This window comes from Cervus canadensis, chromosome 6, assembly GCF_019320065.1.
Source record: "Cervus canadensis isolate Bull #8, Minnesota chromosome 6, ASM1932006v1, whole genome shotgun sequence".
NCBI lineage: Eukaryota > Metazoa > Chordata > Mammalia > Artiodactyla > Cervidae > Cervus > Cervus canadensis.
Window position 1 is genome coordinate 3848610 of NC_057391.1, and position 11496 is coordinate 3860105.

Sequence of the window (11496 nt, forward strand, 5' to 3'; positions counted from 1 at the left end):
TGCTGAACTGACATTGGATTTTGCACGAAGCCTCTCTCTCTCTTTGATCTGAAGTTGTCTGCCCATCCCCTGGCCTGATAGACTGTCTGGCATTGTGTCTCTTGGTACCTGACTATACCGCGGGTGCTCTACTAGGATCCTTTTCTCTGAGGAGAGGTGGGAAACCACAGGCAGATGCCCTCTGCTTGGGGTTGGGTAGTGGATGGGGGTATTGGACTGGAAGGCAATTTCTTGAGCATTTACCCATACCAGAAGGCTAACCGGGGGATGGGGTTCTTGTGCTGGTGGGACACTTGGGTACACACTGATCCTGCAAGTCCAGGGGCGTTTTCTTACTCTTAGGTTTAACCAGGAACGCTGAGCAGGGAAAGACCCTGCCTTTACTACCTGCATGAACTTTTTCCTTTAGGGAAGGTGGAAGAGATCCCTGAAACTCTCATTTCCTCTAGGCATTTTCCCAGTTTTCTTTTGCTATTCTTTCTCCCTTGTTGCTTTTCAGGGCAGTAATTTTAGAGTGTAAGCAGTTTGTTGTATGGAACAAGGTGTGTGGATTTTTTGAGTCCATCATCTTGGCTGCTTCAGAATCAGAAGAAAGCCATAGGAAAGTCGGGGAGATCCTGTTGCCTAGCCCCTCCTTTGTGGTGCCCCACTCTGGTTGCCTGTTTCTTGCTCACCAGCAGGTGAGTCCGTATGGGCTGCGCCAGAAGCTCTCACTCCCCAAGCCCTTGCTACTTTTATGGGTTAGCTTTGCAGGTTTGGTGGCTTGGGGGCTGGGGGAAACTCACCACGGCCAGATTAACTCCCTGAAGGGTGGGAGTGGATCATTTTCTAGGTACCTCCCAGTGGTAGGGAAGGACATCACCACTCTCTTCCTTCCATTCTCCCTACCCCCTCATCCTATTTAGTGCTGTCACAAGGTAGAAACACATGAACAGACCACACAGTCTGACTTCTGAGTACTTTGAGCTGTTGAATGGGCTTAGGGGCAAGAGGTGTGGCTGCCCTCCCCAGCTTGGTCACAGGGTTATTGAGCTGCCTATACTTGTTTCCCATGGAAACCCAGCATTCTCCCCAGAAGTTGAGCTAGGGTTAGCTGCTGGGCATAGATTTCCTAAATCTTAGAGTCTGAAGCAGCTTCTTGAGGCCGGCAGCTTTCTTGGGCTTCTCTCTAGGAGGTGGTCATTGGTTTGCTGGGGCCCGATGTCTATCCCAAGTTGTGGGATAGGAGCAGGTTAACTGTGGTGTCAAGTCAAAAGTGGGGGCTCTTTGCTTATTAGACTTCCTATCATGGAAGGATTGGAGTTCTTTATATAGTCTTGGGGAAAAGGATTACTGATTCTGACAAGACCCTGAACAGAGAGATTAAGGATTGGATTTTAATATGGGGTTTAAGTCCGTCTAAATGTTGAAGCTCCCTGAGACAAACCAGCTCTCTGGCTGCTGGGCCTGAGCAGCCTCTAGAGAGAGGCTCTGCTCCCTTTCCCACCTTTCCAGTATTGGTGGTGGTGCTGTCTTTTTCATCTGTATCCTCTGTTATTGACTATTTGTTTTTAAAGATTCCTTCTTTCATTGTGCACAAGTGCTGAGAAACTTGAGGCCCCATTTCTGCTGTGTATATACCCTGACTCGGGGCTTTTATTCAGCAACATATTCATTCTTCTGTCAGACAATGTCATATTCAACTCTGTTCATGTTAAACCACTGTGAAGCCAAAAATAAAAACAGAGAGAGAGAGAGATCCGGAGAACCCACACGGCCCACATCCGGCCCACACTCAGGTCTGTCAATGATGGTAAAGAACATGGAGAAGCTTGAAACTCGCATCCGCAATCATGACCGAGAAATTGTGCAACTTTCATTTGTTAGGGCTTTGTGGACTCCAAAATAGAATTGCTGAAAATGAAAGAAGCAGCCCAGGAACTCAAACATCAAGTGACGGATACTAATAGAAAACTACAACATGAGGGAAAGGAACTGGTAATAGCAATGGAAGAGCTGAAGCAGTGTCAACTACAACAGAGAAATATTTCTGCCACTGTTGATAAATTAATTTTGTGTCTTCTAGTCCTGGAGATGTATAGCCAACTGAGGGACCAGATGAAAACTAAAAGGCATTATCCTGAACTGAAAACTCTGGAACATAGGTAGAACATACCTGTCTGCCTCAAGTAAGCCACTGTCGATTCTGCAAGGTGAGGGTAGACAATATCCCCAAGCCTCGAGAAGAAATTAAGGATGTGTCTATGTTTGATCTCAAAGACTTTCTGGAGAGCATTTGCAACATTCAGACAAAATTTGAGAGACTGCCATGAAGCAAGCTCAACAAAAAAGAAACCTGGATAACATCATCTTGCAACAACTCAGAATAGGAAAATCTAAGAAAGAAGCATCTACAGTTTTTTGATACAGAGATAGAAAGCACTAGCCCCAACTCTGAACAGGATTCAGGAATTCTGGATGTTGAAGATGAGGAAGATGATGAAGAGGTACCTGGGACCCAAGATTTGGCTGATTTCTCTCCTGTTTATCAGTGTCTACACATATTCTGTCCTGGGGGCCTGGGAAACATTTGAGAACTACTGGCGAAAACAGGCTTGTTTGGTGCTCCAGCCTCTGTCTAACATGCATGAAACTTTAGATGGCTACAGGAAGTATTCTAATCAAATTGTTGGCTTTTTTTTCTTTTGTGAAGATCGCATTTTACATACAATGCAGGACTTAGTAAATAGAGCCCACATTGGTGAACTGTGGGAAATGGCACTTTCAAAAACCACTGCAGCACTCCGTACTCACTTGTCTTACTGCTCTGATCCAAACCTCATGTTAGATTTGAAGAACCTCACTATGCTTTTTGTTGACACTCAGCTGTATGGTTTTCCTGTAAGTCAGTTTTTGGACATGTTGCCAGAAATCACAGACCAGTATAGTTAAACTTTGCTAAAGAAGTGGTCGGGTATTTTCAGAAACATACTTGATTCTGACAACTACAGTCCTGAGATGTATAAAAAGATGGTAGGACAATTCCAAGATACAGAGCTGGAAAAGCAGCCATTTCCAAAAATTTCCATTTTTTGAATTTGTGCCAAAAGTGTACAATCAAATTAAAGAATTTATCTACATCTGTCTGAAGTTTTCAGATCTTCATCTGAGCTCAGCTGAAGTTGATGATATGATTCGTAAATCTACAGACCTGTAGCTGACTAGGACTCTAAACAGCTCTCTGCAGAATATCATTACAAGGAAGAATATTGGACTTACTGAGCTTGTCCAGATTATTATCAATACAACACACCTGGAGAAATCCTGTAAGTACTTTGAAGAATTTATCACCAATATCACTAATGTGCTTCCAGGGTCCACGCTACCAAGCTGTATGGCACCATGTCTTTTAAGGTTGCCAGACATGCAGCTGAAGAAGAGATTCATACCAACTTAAACCAGGAAATTGACCAGTTTCTACAGCTGGGTGGCTATGACTGGATGACAGGAGATTTGGGCAGCAAAACAAGTGATTACCTAGTAGACGTCATTGCCTTTCTACATAGCACCTTTGCTGTGTTCACACAACCTTCCTGGAAAGGTGACCCAGACTGCATGTATGTCAGCTTGCAAGCATTTAGCCACTTCTTTGATGCAACTTTTGCTGGAAGCTGAAGTAAGACAGCTCACCTTGGAAGCATTACAGCAGTTCAACTTGGATGTCAGAGAATGTGGACAGTTGACCAGATCTGACCCAGTGTCTGGGTTCCAGGAGGACACGCTGTAGCTGGCCTTCATCGACTTGAGACAAGATCCTGGAGAATGACACCCAATTCTCCAACAAGGAGGCTTCTTTCTTCTCTTCCTGATTTCTCCTTCCCACCAAGTCAGACACTAGCTAATGAGCATTTAGGTGCTTCAAGTTCAAGGAGGCAGAGGATAATGGCTACAGAAGCGGACTTTGCTATCCTCTGCCATCCCAGGTTAACTTCAAATATCTTTGAAAATATTGTAGAAACTTCCTGATCCATTTCTAGAGGCTCAGAAATGAGAATGCAACTTCCTGACATTACTATTCAGAGCAAAATTATTTTGTGTTGAATCTTCATTCTAGTCAGAGTGGGCGTGCTTCTTTCTTTATTCCTCTGTATGTTCTTTCTCAAGGAGAGATGGCAATCCTTTCAGTTACCGCTTTAGGAGTCTTAGCCTAGACAAAGTTTCCTCTGTGCCACTTACTGTGATGTCAGATTCAGGAGGTATTTAACTTGACCCATTAAGTGACTGGACACTTTGCTATCATGTCAGATATGGATGGTGGTAAGGACAAACTGACACTTCTTTCTCATTATACTCACCTAGAATGCTGCCTATTCCCTGAGTACAGGCAAGCACTGCAGAGATTCCCTATCAGCCAGAAACTCAACCGTGCAAATTCCCATCAACTAATGCATTTGATAAATACAGTATAGTATAAGTATGCTTACAACATCTGCTGGATCATCAAAAGGGCAAGAGAGTTCCAGAAAAACATCTATTTCTGCTTTATTGACTATGCCAAACCCTTTGACTGTGTGGATCACAATAAACTGTGGAAAATTCTGAAAGGGATGGGCATACCAGATCACCTGACCTGCCTCTTGAGAAACCTATATGCAGGTCAGGAAGCAACAGTTAGAACTGGACATGGAACAACAGACTGGTCCCAAATAGGAAAAGGAGTACGCCAACGCTGTATATTGTCACCCTGCTTATTTAACTTATATGCAGAGTACATCATGAGAAACGCTGGACTGGAGGAAGCACAAGCTGAAATCAAGATTGCGGGAGAACTATCAATAACCTCAGATAGGCAGATGACATCACCCTTATGGAAGAAAGTGAAGAGGAACTAAAGAGACTCTTGATGAAAGTGAAAGAGGAGAGTGAAAAAGTTGGCTTAAAACTCAACATTCAGAAAACTAAGATCATGGCATCTGGTCCCATCACTTCATGGGAAATAGATGGGGAAACAGTGGAAACAGTGTCAGACTTTATTTTTTTGGGCTCCAAAATCACTGCAGATGGTGATTGCAGCCATGAAATTAAAAGACGCGTACTCCTTGGAAGGAAAGTTATGACCAAACCTAGATAGCATATTAAAAAGCAGAGACATTACTTTGCCAACAAAGGTCCATCTAGTCAAGGCTATGGTTTTTCCAGTGGTCATGTATGGATGTGAGAGTGGGACTGTGAAGAAAGCTGAGCGCCAAAAAATTGATGCTTTTGAACTGTGGTGTTGGAGAAGACTCTTGAGAGTCCCTTGGACTGCAAGGAGATTCAACCAGTCCATCCTAAAGGAGATCAGTCCTGGGTGTTCATTGGAAGGACTGATGCTGAAGCTGAAACTCCAGTATTTTGGCCATCTCATGCGAAGAGTTGACTCATTGGAAAAGACCCTGATGCTGGGAGGGATTGGGGGCAGAAGGAGAAGGGGACGACAGACAATGAGATGGCTGGATGGCATCACTGACTCGATGGGCGTGAGTTTGAGTAAACTCCGGGAGTTTGTGATGGACAGGGAGGCCTGGCATGCTGTGATTCATGGGGTCGCAAAGAGTCCGACACGACTGAGTGACTGAACTGACTGAACTGATATGGTGAAGAATACTGTTTACCAGTGAAAAATCAATGAACTAGGTTTACATGGATCAATGTGAATAGATCTTGGAACCATGTACTTTTTTAGTTGGGGTATAATTGCGTTACAATTGTGTGTTAATTTCTGCTGTACAACGAAGTGAATCAGCTATATGTTTGCACATGTCCCCTCCCTTTTGGACTTCCCTCCTGCCGCCACCTCCATTCCATCCATCTACGTCTGAGCTCGAGCTGAGCTCCCTGTGCTATACAGCAGGTTCCCACTGGCTATCTGTGAAAGCAAAATATTGAATGGAAAAAGTAAGCTACAGAATGTTGTATACAATGTCATATATGTAAAATAAAACACAAAACGTTACCATTAAAAGTATGATAAGTATGCATAAACAGAGTCACAGATTAATAGGAAATAGTATTAAGTCCAGGGATAGACCCATAATACATACATGAACACTTAATATATGATAAAGGTGAATTTAAAACTATTGGGGAAAGATAGATTATCACAAAAACATGCTAGAGCAGCTAGAAAAAAAAGGTGATTACACCAACATCTCATACTTTACACCAAAATAAATTCTGTAGTGGTCAAAGATTGTAATGTAAACAACAAAACCACAGAAGTATTAGAAGAAACCAGAGTATAATCTTTAATAATCTTCACATGGGGAATCCATCCTAAGCATAAAAAAAGAGAAAAAAGACCAGATAAAAGACAATGATAAATTCTATTATTTTCAAATAAAAAATATATCCATGGGAAAAAACAAGCAAAGTAAAAACCAACATTCAGAAAAATATTTGCAGCTTAAGTCACAGACAATGGCTAATGTATCCCACAGATGAAGATCTCCTATTAAATCCATGTGAAAAGACCAATAACTCAATAGAAACTTGAGGAAAGGTATACACAGATAGTCCACAGAGAAGGGAACACCAAAGGCTCTTCAGTTCAGTTCAGTCGCTCAGTCGTGTCTGACCCTGTGACCCCCGAGGACTGCAGCTCGCCAGGTCTCCCTGTCCATCACCAACTCCCAGAGTCTAGCCAAATTCATGTCCATTGAATCAGTGATGCCATCCAACCATCTCATCCTCTGTCTTAGACCTATGAAAAGATGTTCATCCTCACTTTTTGAAAAATGCCAATTTATACCTGGATAAGATACTATTTTTTTTAGATGCTATTTTTTACTTATTAGATTGGCAAAGATGAATGCATTTAGTGACATTTTCTTAGTAAAGTCTGGGAAAACAGTGGTAGTATAAATTGATGCAACCTTTGTGAAAAGCACTTTGACAGTACAAAATCTACCAAAGTCCATATGCGTATTTTTATTAACTCAGCAAGTCTACTAGTCTTTTACCTTACTGATATAGTCATTCACACTTGTACAAAATTTCATACACATAGAAGTTTGTTTATATAGGAACATTGTAATGCAAAGATTGAAAACAACGTAAAAGTCCATCAACAGGGGCTGGTTAAAATAGATGATACACTGAAGCAATGAAATATTAAGACAGTCAAAAAGAAGAATAAAAGGAGAAAGCTCCCCATGTATTGCAATGGGATGACTGCTGAGATAGATCGATTACTGGGTATGGATAGCTAGACATAAAATCATTTACATGTGCACATGTGTTATTGATTGCATATGTATCAAGTATCGCTGGAAGAGAACACAGTGAGCTGGCAATATTGACTTTGAAAATGGAAACTGGACTGCTTCATGGAAACTTCTGAATTTTTAAGCATTTGAACATACTATCCTAAAAATTAAATAGAACTACATTAAATTTCTAAATTTGAGTAGGTTGTTATAATCACAGAAAACAGCTTGGGTCCTAATGAGTTAGTCCCAAGAAAAATAAAGGAAACATCTTAGCAAAAGGTCAGTAACCAGGACCTGTTGTTCCCCAAAGACCTCAATTGTCAGGCAGTCTGAATTATCTACTCCCCACACCAACCATAGGGCTTCATATATAATATAAAGCAGTGTTAATTATATTATCATATTATACATTAGGGCTTCCCTGATAGCTCAGACAGTAAAGAATCCACCTGCAATGCAGGAGACCTGAGTTGATCCCTGGTTTGGGAAGATCTCCTGGAGAAGGAAATGGCAACCCACTCCAGTGTTCTTGCCTGGAAAACCCCGTGGGCAGAGGAGCCTGGTGGGCTGCAGCCATGACGTCTCAAAGAGTCGGACACCACTGAGCGGCTGTCACACCAACCATGTCGCAGAACACTAACCAACGCCGGAACTTCCCCAGTGGCTCAAATTGCCACAGTCAGGCCTCAAACTGCCCTCACTTTCGTCTCCTTGCTTGAAGAGAGAAATGAAAAAGCTACTGCAGTGCACACTGAGACTGACCAATGAAGGAATGGCTGGGAAGCTTCCGGTTCTCCAGGTAACATAAGACAGTGAAACAAAGTAATGGAGTTCCCAGGGTCATTAACTACTGGTCCTCACGTCACCTCCCCTTCAGAGCACAGCCTCTGAGTTCTCTCCTTTGGCTTCCCTCTAGCGACTGGATGTCTGACAGCCATCAAGGCAGGGCTGGAGGAGGCAAGGAGATGAGGCCTACAAAGATGGAGTTCCGCTTTACAGATGTCTTTTTTTAAGTTGAAAGCAATAAATCTGTTCTTGTTTAAGTGGCAGATGGATTGTTCCTTACAAAGGAAAGTGAACCCATATGTCTGGAAGGGAAAAAACAGAGCAACAGTCAAGATCTGGGTCTATGCGCTTATTGAATAGCTTAGCCATCAGGCATGAATAGTGGGCTAAGTCAGGATGAAAGTGTTATCCTCCTCTCTGAAGCACCTTACCTGTATTTAACCCATTTATTACCTTTTACAACGAATCTAAGATGTAGTCATTACTGTGATTTTCATTTTATAAAAATAAGGCAACCATGATTTCCCTGGTGGTGGAATCGACTAAAAATCCACCTGTTAATGCACATGGTTTGATCCCTGGGGGATAACATGGGTTTGATCCCTGGTCTGATAAGATCCCACATGCTACAAGGCAACTAAGCCCAGGCACTCTAGAGCCCATGTGCTGCAACAGGAGAAGCCACTGCAATGAGAAGCCTGCACCACAACTAGAGAGTAGTCCTGCTCATCTCAACTAGAGAAAGCCTGCACACAGCAATGAAGACCAAGCACAGCCAAAAAATAAAAACAAAGAAGTGAGGCAACTGGACAGTTTAATTTGCCCAGTCACCCAAGAAGTAAATAGTAGAACCAGTATTGAGCACAGATAATGTGACTCCATTTACAAAGAGATCAAACCTGTCAATCCTAAGGGAAATCAACCCTGTATGTTCATTGCAAGGACTGATGCTGAAGCTGAGGCTCCAATACTTCCGCCACCTGATTCAAAGAGCCGACCATTGGATTCTAATGTTGGAAAGACTGAAGGCAAAAGAAGGGGGCGGCGGAGACTGAGATGGTTAGATAGGATCACTGACTCAATGGACATGAATTTGAGCAAACTCTGGGGGACAGTTAAGCAGAGAGGAGCCTGCTATAGTTCATGGTGTCGCAGAGTCAGACAGAACTTAATAACTGAACACCACCAATTTGTCTCTATAGGCCATGATCTCAAAAAAAAATGTATGGCATTCTATTTCATGGTATTAATAATTTTCCTGGGTCCAGAAGATCCGCTGGAGAAGGGATAGGCTACCCACTCCAGGATTCTTATACTTCCCTGGTGGTTCAGATGGTGAAGAATCTGCCTGCAATATGGGAGACCTGGGTTTGATCCCTGAATTGGGAAGATCTCCTGGAGAAGGGAACAGCCACACACTCCAGTATTCTGGCAGGGGGAATTCCATGGACTGTATAGTCCATGGGGTCACAAAGAGTCTGACATGACTTTGTGATTTTCACTTTTATAGTATGATCTAAGCATTGCAAAAATTATTTTTGTTCGAACTAGGCCTTTATGAAACTCATATGTGAATGTCCTATATTTGTCTCCTTTAGTCAATGTTTCATACACTGCTGAACAACCTTTTCGTTCTAAAGAACACACAAAAAGACATAGCTACATGTGTGCAAGAGCTTTGCGACACTAATTTTCCTAAAACAAATATGATTCCCACTTACAGGGTCCGTCTCTTTTTTCTTTTTGGAAATTTATTTATTTTTTATTGGCCACATAGCAAGGCTTTCAGGATCTTAGTTCGCTGACCAGAAATCAAACCTGCGCCCCTTGCAGTGGAAGTAGAGTCCTAACCACTGGAGTGCCATGGAAGTCCCTCTCATGTTTTTTCTGCCCTCTAAATCAAAGCAGTGTTTCATTTAACATATGTAACATCTAGCACAAGCAAAGAAAGCAAATAAATCAAAGCAAAAGTCCAAAGCAAACCTTAGGACAAAATTTCTGTCCTAAAGACTGAAGACTGGAAACATGAGCTAGACAGCAGCATAGTGGAGTTAGGACGTGGATTCCCCGACTCCCAGTCAGGAGTTACTCATACCAGGCAAAGAAGACTAAAGATAGGGCCAGTTCACCATGTCATTTCTTGTTTTTACTTAGAAACTGTCATGATTTTCTCTTTGTACTAAAGACCTCTCCTAAGATTCTCCACCTTGAGAAAACAGACAGATCCATTAAGAAGTCACATTATGGAGCCTAAAGATGACCAAGATTTGAAGCCAGACGGTGTGATAGTCTGAAGACTCCGTTAACTACCAGCCCCTTATCTTGGCTAATGACTTTTGTCTCCAGCTTCAGTTTCCCAGAACTTGTATTGGACACAGTAAGACCAACCATTTCGAAACAGGGGACCACTGGAGATAATGAAGGAAGTGCCTGACACAGTAGGTGATAAAAAATGAAACCTACTAGTACCAGCATATGATTGATTTCACGGATTTCCCTGTAGAGTCTTTCCCTTTCTTCATTCCTCAAATCATTGCAGGTGGAAGGAAATTCTCTAGCATTTAACATGACTATAAGTATATGCTAACTTAAAAAATGATTATCAACTAATTCAGACACACACAAGACCATAGAAAATAGCCACCATCCATGTGTATCCCCATTAGTGTCATCTCATACTTCATAACTATATAAATGGTATTAGACTGTCCATATTATTCTACAGTTTACTGTACCTCCTCAACATTAGGTTTCTGGGAGGTACCTATGTTGATATTTGTAGCTCTCTTATTTTAAATATAAAATATAGTATTCAATTGTATGAACCTCCCACCACATATTTCTGTGTTCTACTGAGGGACATTTAGATTATTTCCAATATGTATATATTTTTTACTATTCAAAGGATATTGCCACAGACACCTTTCTCACATGTGCATCTTTGGGTACCTGTGGGAGCTTCTCTAGGGTACAAATATAGAAGAGAGATTGCTCGGTTCGCAAGACATGCGCACTTACAACAACACTATCAACTGCCAAATAGTATTCCAAATCATCCTAGAATTTTGTTATTGCAGCTTATGGGGTTTTGCTTGTTCATTCTTTATTGAGCTATATTTTATATATCATAACATTTACCCATTTAAGGTGTACAATTCAACAGTTTTTAGTATAGTTGAAAAATTGTACAACCATAACCCCAACATAACTCTAGATTCGTGTGACAGTGTTTTTATTTATAAATATACTTAGAACAACTGTGAAGTTGGTAATGTGTCTCAGCGTCTCAGCCAGTGTAACTGCGGAAATCCCCTGGGAGAAGCTGGTTTGTAGATTTCCTTGTTGAAGCTTGTTTTTTTGAGGAGGTGACTGGAAAGCTGGAAGGAGTATTTTCAATTAGATTGCGAAACTGCTTAAAGGCAGGTTCTTGTTATTTGTTAAAAAAAAAAAAAGCATTCCTATTTATTCACCTCAGAGTAAA

General features: G+C 41.7%; 1 pseudogene; it reads left to right on the forward strand.

Annotated features, from left to right (window-relative positions):
* Positions 1–267: 267 nt before the first annotated feature.
* On the forward strand, positions 268–3732 carry LOC122444002 (annotated as a pseudogene).
* Positions 3733–11496: the final 7764 nt, after the last annotated feature.